Source organism: Pezoporus occidentalis, unplaced genomic scaffold (genome assembly GCF_034315485.1).
Source record: "Pezoporus occidentalis ecotype Australia unplaced genomic scaffold, CSIRO_AGI_Poc_V1 ctg223, whole genome shotgun sequence".
NCBI lineage: Eukaryota > Metazoa > Chordata > Aves > Psittaciformes > Psittacidae > Pezoporus > Pezoporus occidentalis.
The window spans coordinates 1,092,183-1,101,525 of record NW_026914106.1 but is presented as its reverse complement, the minus strand read 5'-3'; the positions used below and the strand labels follow the sequence as shown (position 1 = coordinate 1,101,525).

General features: G+C 58.9%; 1 protein-coding gene across 1 annotated transcript in view; it reads left to right on the top strand.

The window, feature by feature from the left end:
* Positions 1 to 847: 847 nt before the first annotated feature.
* The window catches only part of COL8A2 (collagen type VIII alpha 2 chain), a 30,641-nt gene continuing 22,145 nt past the window's right edge, over positions 848 to 9,343 (top strand). The window contains exon 1 of the mRNA XM_062620745.1: positions 848 to 1,065. The gene's annotated coding sequence lies outside the window, so the exon portion shown is untranslated. The remainder of the gene's footprint in view (positions 1,066 to 9,343) is intronic.

Below are 9,343 nucleotides of genomic sequence, written 5' to 3'. Positions count from 1 at the left end.
CGTGCACCCCAGCAGTGCCAGTGGTGTCCCGGTTGTGCCTGGCACGCGGCTGCCAGCGGGATGCCATGACTCCTGTGTTCCAGCTTGGGAACAGGCAGCATTCGGAGGCTGGAGGAACGGCTGTGGGCACCCTTCTCCCTTGGGATTAGGGCGCCTCTGATTTGGAACCAAGCTGAACCAAGCAGCAGCAGGACCTGGCTGCATGGGAACCACATTTCCCTACTTTTCTGCCCAGGGAAGCAGAACTTTTGGGGTGGTGAAGTCCCCCCCACCGTAGCAAAAGGGGAGCACCTCCTGCTCAGATTGACACTGTGCCTGTAAAGGGAAAGGGTGGTGGGGTTTGGGGGTGCACAGGAGCAAGCTGCTCCAGCCCTCGGCTGCCAGATGGGCCACGAAGAGGTCTGAACCCCAACCTGCCCTGTCCCAGGGCAGTGCTGGAGGCCGGCAGCATCCCGCTCTGAGTGCTTTGCAGGTGAAGGGGGCTCTTTCCCTACCACTGTGTTTGGCATTCCTGCCATCAGCATCCCCACGTGCGCTGCGCATCACTGCAGGATGATGGGCAAGTGGGTCCAGGGGTGCGTGGGACCCTGTGGGGTGGTGAGGAAGGGGCCAGGGTGGGGGGGAAGTTGCACTTTTATGGCTTTATTTTGCGCGCCGCCTCCCTGCTGCGACGGAGGAACAGGGAAGCGCTGCGGGGCTGGGACCTCCGGGGCTGGGGCGGGGGAAGAAACGGGAAAATAGAGGGAAAAGGAAGAAATCTCAGCAGCCGCCAGCCCAACCCATCCCATCCCATCCCATCCCATCCCATCCCATCCCATCCCATCCCATCCCATCCCATCCCAACCCAACTCAACCCAGCCCAGCTCAGCCCAGCCCAGCGCAGCTCAGCCCAGCCCGCCCGCGCCCGCTGGCAGCGCTGCCCGCTCCGCACCTCCCCGCACCTCCCCGCACCTCCCTGCTCGTCCCTCCCCGGCTCCGCCCCGGCCCGCGGAGGGGTGCCCGGCCCGGCCCGTCCCGTCTCGCCCGCTGCCCGCACCGCTCCGCACCGCGCTCCGCTCCGCAGAGGTAAGGGCTCCGCCGCGCCCCGCTCCGCGGCTCGGTCTCGGGTCCCCCCGGCTCCGGTGGCTTCTCCCCGTGCGGAGCGGAGCGCTGCCGGGACGCCTGCAGGCGCCGCTCCCCGCCCCGCACGCCCGTCTCCATTCCTTCATCCCTTTTCTCATCCCCTTTTCCCCCCTCCTTGAACCTTTTCCCGTGAATCGCACCCAGAGGCTCTGCTCTGTTCAGCAACCGGACAGCCCGAGCCCTGTCCCAGCGTCCAGCCCTTTCCTTCTGCGGTTGGAATGGTGTTTGTGAGAACAAAAGTGGTTTAGGGCAAGTGCTGTGACCTTTGGGATGGCCGCTGCTGGCACATCGCCCTCAGCCAGCCGGGATGTTATCCCATCCCATAGCTGCAAACATCTGCACCCAAGGGCTCCCGGCAGGATCAGGGCAGGTCGCTGCAGCCCCTTCCTCAGGAACACCTTGGGAAATACAAGGTGCTTATTTTATTTGGGGTCTTTTAAGAGCGCTGCTGTTAATTGGCTTCTGATCTACCCAGTTCCCCAGCTTTGACTGTTCCCAATAAGCCAGGAGAGATCCCCCCTGTACGGTAGCCCCAGGCGAGGCAATAACCCACCGGAGATACTCCCTCATCTATGGGCAGCTTTGCTATAAGGAACATGTTTAATAAATCATAAGGCCGGTGAATTCCTGGGATTTTTATTGCTTCTGTAAAAATGCAGTTTTGATCCGTCTGCGAGGGACACGGAAACAAAGCGGCTCCTTTCAGAGCTGGATCCTATGAGGTTAGGACATGGAGCTGGTGGCGGGGCTGGTGCCTGCGAGCCCCCCGGCCATTAGCAGTGCCGTGGTGGGCAATGGGGCCATCCCCTGCCCCGCTTGGCTTTTCTGCCTCTGCTCTTTGAGGGGCTGAGCACAGTCTGGGCGTCGGGAGCCCCATCTTGGCTCCCCTCTTGCCGCCGGGATGCGGGTGCAACCGCGTGCGCAGAGCCGAGGCATTGATGCCAGGGGAAACATCCCAGCTGGAAACCCAGCGAGGCTGCGCCAGGCTTCAATTACATTTTTCCTCCTCGCCCTATTGCCCAAGGGGAAAAGAAGCAGAAAAAAAAACCCCAAACTGCTAAAACCCAGGGAGAGATTCTTGCAGTCGGCATCGCCTGGTTTCCATCAGGAGGGCTGACCCCATCCCGCCGGCAGCGGGGCAGCGGATTGCCCCGGCGTGCTTGGGCAGAGGACTGGAAATAAAGCCATTTTCTCCATTTGCTTGTTCCAAGCCCAAAACTGGGGTTTAGGGCTGGGAGCGGAGCCAAAAAGTGAAAGGCACAGGGAGATGTGACCCCGGGAGGCGTCAGGAGCTCGTTGGGATTTCGGGAAACACGAGGCTGTGAATGGGTTCGCTGGTTATGGGTTGAAGTGGGTGGTGGAAGGTGCCCAGCTCTGCCCTCGCTGCGCTGGTCTGCCCTCAGCCACCGAGCTGCCCTGTGGAAGCAGCAGTTTGGTGATCAGGATTTGTCCCCATCTCCTGCCATGCCTTTGTTTTAGGCTGCGTGGAGCCCATCCGCAATAGCAGAGGCGGGGAGGGAGCTTTTCTTTGTAGAGGGAAGCATTTAAATTCTTTACAGTGATTCATATATTCCATTCATATGAAACACAGCCCCGCAGAGTGTGAATGGCGACTGCTGGGGGATTTTTTGTTGAGGCAATAAGCCCTCGAAGTGTCAGAAGTTATTCACACCTTGCTGAAATCAAGGATATTTCTGTCCGTGGCTCTTGGCAGGGGCTCAGCACAGTTCGCCTTGCCTCGGGTTTTCAGTTTCCCACTTGGATACGGCCGGGGGGAGCGTGGGGGGCAGCCCTCTGGCTCCCACTGCCCGGTGCTGTGCTCCTTGGTGCTTTCTGAGCCCCTGGCAGGGCCCTGGCATGGGCTCTGCGTGGGGCTCCCAGGGCTGGAAAGCAGCCATGTCCCAACGAGCCTGTGCCTGGGTTTGATGGTGTTCCACCGCTCATGGGGTGGTCACCGTGGCTGTGACCAAAGCCACAGCAGAGCCCAGCGCTGTCTGCCCCCCGTTAGAGTCAGCCAAAGGACAAGCTGCAGGGGCTGCAGGAAGAGTTCACATTCCCGGCAGAAGCGGGTGCCCCTCCAGTGGCTCCTCTGCTGGGGTTGTGCTCATTTCAGTGCCAAGAAACCCCTTCTCCTCCTGGGATTTTGGAGGGATCTTCCCCGGGGCAGCCGGGATGGGACCTCTGCAAAAGGCTACCGGGGTCAGGCACAGCTTTGGAGGGGCTGACCTGTTCTTGGGGGATGTCCAAGTCCCCCTGGGGAGCGTTGGCTTGGTGGAAATCAAGTCTTTGGGGTGAGGGGTCCTGGCACATCGCCCCATTGCCGGGATGCACCCCAGGTCCAGGGCCAGCACCCATGGTGGGGTCTTGCCTCCACCAACCACTCCAGGATGCTGTGAGCTGCTGTAAATCCTCTCCGAAGGAACCGGGAGGACAGTTTTATGGCTGCTCTGGAGCAAGATTAGCAGGGTGTTGTTTTCAGAGCTGATCCATCACGGGACACGGGCGCTGCGTGGTGCATCCGCGCGCTCGGCGGCTGGCGCGCGCCGCAGCCTTTCCTGTGAGGGTCGAGTTGAAGCGCCTGGTTTTAATGTTCCGTCTGCTCTTGGGATCTGGGATGTGAGGGACAAAACCGCCTCGGCGGGCCCCAGGCCCCGCGCCCGTGCAGCAGCCGCGCTCCTCGTGAGCCGCAGACGCGTTGGATCAAGGGGGCTTGGGCAACGGCACCTGCAAAAGGCGTTAACCCCAGTGGAGAGGGTGTGCGGGGCCGATCCCTTCCCATCCTCGCGTACCCTCTCTGTCATTCCCTCCTGTTTGTTTGTCTGCAGCCTGGGAAGGAGCAGGGTTTCCATTCCCTTGTGCGAAAGAAAACGTGACAATAAAAGCAAATAGTTCAGGAGGGGGAAGGAGGAAAGGACATGAAATTGCATTTGACTTCCCCCTGTTTCTCCCTCCAAGCCTGTGATAAGGGGTGCAGGCTGTTGGCTCTGTTGGTGCTGGCCTCCAAGCCTCCCCATTCCCCCATGCACTCAGCCATCAGCTAATTACAGAGACTGATTAGTTGCCTTAACCAAAGTGGAGAGGGGCATTGACTCAGGCCCATTCCATTCTTCCCACTCCGGGGTTCCCTATGCTGGATTCTTTGGGAAGTGGGGCTGGGTGCTGCTGGAAACCCGGCTGTGTCCCGCAGCCATCCCATGGGAGCAGGGGTGATGCCGCATGCTCTCCCGTCCCAGTCAGGGCTCAGCTTTCCCTGTTTGCTGACTTGGGCGCCGGCACAGACAATAAACTTTTCCTTTTCCCCTTGTTGCTGGAGCCATTCCCGAGTCACTTCCCTGCCCGCCTGGCCTCTGCCCCAGGGATGCTCTGGCTGCGTGACCCCGTGCATTGGCTCTGAACTGCAAAACAGTGAGATCCAACCTGGCTGAGCAGGGCTCGGATGGATGGATGGATGGATGTGGATGGATGGATGGATGGATGGATAGATGGATGGATGGATGGATGGATGGATGGATGGATGGGTGGATGGATGGATAGATGGATGGATGGATGGATGGATGGATGGATGGATGGATGGATGGGTGGATGGATGTGGATGGATGGATGGATGGATGGATGGATGGATGGATGGATGTGGATGGATGGATGGATGGATGGATGGATGGATGGATGGATGGATGGGTGGATGGATGGATAGATGGATGGATGGATGGATGGATGGATGGGTGGATGGATGTGGATGGATGGATGGATAGATGGATGGATGGATGGATGGATGGATGGATGGATGGATGGATGGATGGATGGATGAATGGAAGGAAGGAAGGAAGGATGGGTAGATGGGTGGGTGGGTGGGTGGGTGGATGGATGGATGGAAGGAAGGAAGAAAGGATGGATGGATGGATGGGTGGATGGGTGGGTGGGTGGATAGGTGGATGGATGTGGATGGATGGATGTGGATGGATGGATGGATGCAGATGGATGGATGGAGGGATGGATGGGTGGATGGATGGATGGATGGATGGATGGATGGATGGATGGATGGATGTGGATGGACAGAGAGATGGGAGCACACCAGGGAAACATCCCTCCAGGGTTGGGTTGAGTGTAGGGGCCGGTACAGCTGGTGAGATGCTCAGCTCTGCTCTCAAAGCCCAACTTACCAGTGGGCATCACTCAGCTCTTCCCAAGGCACTGTAGGAGCTGGACCCTTCACCAGGACCACCATACCCCCATGTCCTTGCAGAGCATCCCACTGGCTGCTCCCTCCCTGCAGAGCTCCAGAGCTTGGCTCCCACAGGCAGGAGATGGGTGCTATCAAACATGAGGGGGGGATTAAAAAGGAGCTGGAGGTGGCTTCATGCTGGTTTCTGCTGTACCCTCAGCCCATCAGCTGCAGAGGGCTCCAGTGGCCCCTGGGCCTGGTGTCAGCCGAGTTCACGGGGCAAAGCTGCAGATTAGAGGCAGAAGCTGCAGCCAAAGCCTGCAGAGCAGCAGGGCCTTGTCCCTGGGACCTTCCCTGGGGCCCGTCCCACCAGCCCATCTGGAGATGTTTGTCCTCAGAGGCTCTTCCAGGCTTGGAGAGCAGCAGCCAGGGAGGAGAGCAATGATCTCCATCCACGTCCACCTGCGGTGGGCGCAGGGAGGCGGAGGCGAGCGCTTCCCCAGCCTGGACGTTCTGCACCAATCCCTGTTGCGTGCATGGAAGAGCAGCAATCCCAACACGAGTTCTGCCTTCCCCGGCCAGGATGTGGCCCTGGGAACGCTGCAGACCCTCTGCAAACCCCAGCAGCCCGGCGGTGCCGGAGCCCTGGAATCTCGCGGCGCTGCCCACGCCTGCCCTGCCGATCTCTCTTTATTGTTCCTGGGGAGGGTTTTGTTTCACTGCTGCCTTCCAAGTTCCCAGGGATCTAAATTCTAAAGCAGGGTCTTGTAAAGAGCCCTGTCCAGATGGATGAGATGATATTGCTGGTATCAGATGAGATCTATCCCCTGTCTTTATCCGCAGACAATGCAGCAGTGGGAGCAAACAAGGATAGAGCCTTTCTTTCGAGGCACATTAGCCAAATAAGAGCCTTCTCTTTGTTTTGTGCCGAAACCCAAGACCCTGGGGCCAGAGCACCGCGAGTAACTGCCCCAACCCCGCAGGCACGTGAGGATTTGCCCCTTTTGCTCCAAAATCCCCCATCCCCAAGCCGCAGGCAGATGGGTCCTGCCCGTGTTTCCTTTCCTGTGGATTCAGGGCAGGGATGGAGCTGTGCTTGCGGATCTCCTGCCCTCAGACATAAGCCTGATGCCTGCAGAAGGTAGAAGTTGCTTTGGTTGTGCCTTAAGGGAGAACTGAGCCCATTCAGCCAAGGATTGGGCCCACCTGGAGCAGCAGAGCCTGCTCTGTGCACAGCTCCTGCAGCGATGCTTAAACCCCGCGGCCAATTCACCTGCTTTCAGATTTACATTACAAGCCCTAAAATTCAGCCCAGGTTTGTTTTAAGAAGTTACCGGAGGCTGCGAGAGCCTGGGACTGATTTATGGCTTCCCATCAAAATCATGTGGTTTTACCACGAAACTTGGAAGCTCTGGCTGCATTCTTCCTTTGGAGATGTTGGCTTCGCTCCAGGCTCAGCTCCGAGGGTCGAGAGTGTGAATCCATCGGGGCGGGAGCACTCGGGTGCTGTGAGTGCAATGGAGGAGATGGGGATTGCTGCAAGGAGCATATTTGATGTCGGGACAACACAGCCATCTCTTTAGGGGAGCAGCGATAAGGAAAGGGGAGGCTTGGCACGGGGGGGGGAGCTGCAGCAGTCCCTTTGCTTTCATTTCAACGCTTGCCATTATCACCCTTGCGTCCTGCACACTCAGTGTCAGCAATGTCCCCCCCGCGCCTGCATGCCCAGGGAGGTTGTGAAACCCCACTGCTCCCTCCAGGGCCCTGCTCCGGACCCACGGGGTGAGCCACTGGTGCCCACCGGGGTTAAATATGTGGGCTTTTTGCCCAAGGAGCATATTTTCAGCCTCAAACATGCATTGTCAATGACTGCAGGAAGGTTTCTCAGCTGCTCCAGTGTCCTGTAAGCCAGCCAGCCGCCGGAGAGAAACAAGCCTACTTTTATTGCTATTTCTTCATGTTTCCTGATATTGCCAGTCTGGCGCTCACAACCCACAGGCAGATCCCCAAAGGTCCTGGGTTTGGATTACAGCAGCGATACTTTTGTCTTTGCCTTTAATTCCATGTCCTTTGGGCCCCGGAGGGGTCAAGCTGATAACCCCCACACTGCAGCCGGGGTGAGCATCAAGAACCCATCACAAACCAAGTGTGGGTGATGTGGGGCCGTGCCCGGGCACCTGGGGCACAGACGGGGTCACGCCGGGGGAGTCTTGGCAATGCACGAGCAGATGAAAGCAGTGCCTTGTGTTACGTAAATAAGGAGGTCAGGGTGGCGGGGAGCTGCAGCGGGTGCTGAGTCCTGCTGAGCATCCCTTGGCGCGCGGGACAGCAGCGAGTTGCTTCGGGGCTTGGGTGGCTTTTGGGTTTAATTTAGTGCTACAGATGAAAGGGAGAGCCGGGCAGCGTCACATCAGTTCCTCTGTCTGCTCCCAAAGGAAGCCGGTGGGGCCGCGCCAAGCACCAGCAGCTCCGTGCGCGCTTCCCAAACCTCCACTTGCTCCTTCCCGCTGCCAGCACGGAGCTGTCTGTGCCACAAACGGGCCTTGTCTGTGCCAAACACGCACGGCACCGGGAGAGAAGCACCGGCTCGGTGGGGAGGTGCGAGGGGCTCAGGCATCCACACCGCTCCTCTGGGCAGGGCGCGTTCGGTGCTGCGCTGCACGTCCACCGATGCTATTTTCCATTACTCACTCTCCTCCCATAGCTGCTCCTCACGGACCACGTGTGATGTTGTTGCTGAGCATAAACCATGAGTTAGGGCAAGACCCCAGAGCTCCTCCGAGCCGTTCTAAGCAGAGCTGTGCAATGAGTCTGTCATTATTACATAGCGAGCACTTTCCTCCCCGCAGGGGAAGGCCAGCGGAGCGCGCAGGAGCTCCTGTGCCAAACCATGCCCAGGCAGCACTTTGATGAAATCTTGGGTTCGTAAGAATTAATTTCATTTAAAACATTCTTTTCGTTCTTCCTAAAGCACAGCAAATCCGCGGTACTTAGGGCAGGAATGCAGCCGGAGCACTGCTGGGCAGGCAGCAGATGAGCTGGGATGGTGGGGTTGCTCCTGGTCCAGAGCTGGGCTCGGGTCCGGGCATCCAGCTGGGAAGAAGGGAGATGCTGCAGTGACTGAGCCCCTTGGCTGGTGGTGGCTGGTCCAGGGATGAAACCTGGCCCAAACCCCAAGCAGGCTTTGCTCAGGTGACAGGCTGCCAATATATCAAGTGAGTTTTGGGGCTGGGGGCCGCAGTGGTGCTCCTGGATGGGGGCTGGCAGCTGCCATTCCTGCCCTGCACGTGAAGGTGTGGAGACCACGGCTGGGGGAGAAGTGAACCTCTCTCCACCTTGTTGTTGAGCTGGAGGCATGGCAGGGAGCTTCTTCCCAAAGGCAAGACCCCTGCAGGGCTGGCTGCTGGGGTGCCTTTGGAACGAGCTGGGATTTGCTTCTTGGGGTCCAACCTCGGTGGAAGAGCCAAAAATCCCATTATTCTGGGGCACAGCCCCACTGGAAAGGGGTTTAACCCTCTTCCCCTCAGGCATTCCGCCTCTTGGAGCCTCCCAGGACAGGACCCAGGTGGGCTTCTCATGTAATGCTTCCTATTAGGATGCAAATGGATGCTTGCAACCTTGGGAGTGACCTCAGGGGTCTGGCTGCGAGCACAGGCATGGGATGTGCCCATGGGAGCTGGAAACTGGAAGCAGCCGATGGGTCCATCTGGTTGGTCCCTCAGCCCCCGCTGCATCACCACTTGCAGGGAGGCTCTCTTGCCGTCCATGTCTGCCTCCCCCCTGGGCTCCAAGCCCAGGAGAGCGGGGAGTGATGAACAAGAGGAGGACTGGAGGGGTTAGCAGGTGTCAAGTCTCACCCTTCATCCGAATGCGGGGAAATCCATGGTCACCCTTCCCTCATCCTGCACGAGCCACGTGGGAGCCGGGGGCTGCCCTTTCCCTGTGCGTTTGACCTGGAGGGATTGGGAGATGGGGTCTGCAGCAGGACGAGAGAGGCTGCACCGTGCCCGGAGCCTCCAGCTCTGACCAGCCTACAGGATGCTCCTATAGGAGAGGCTG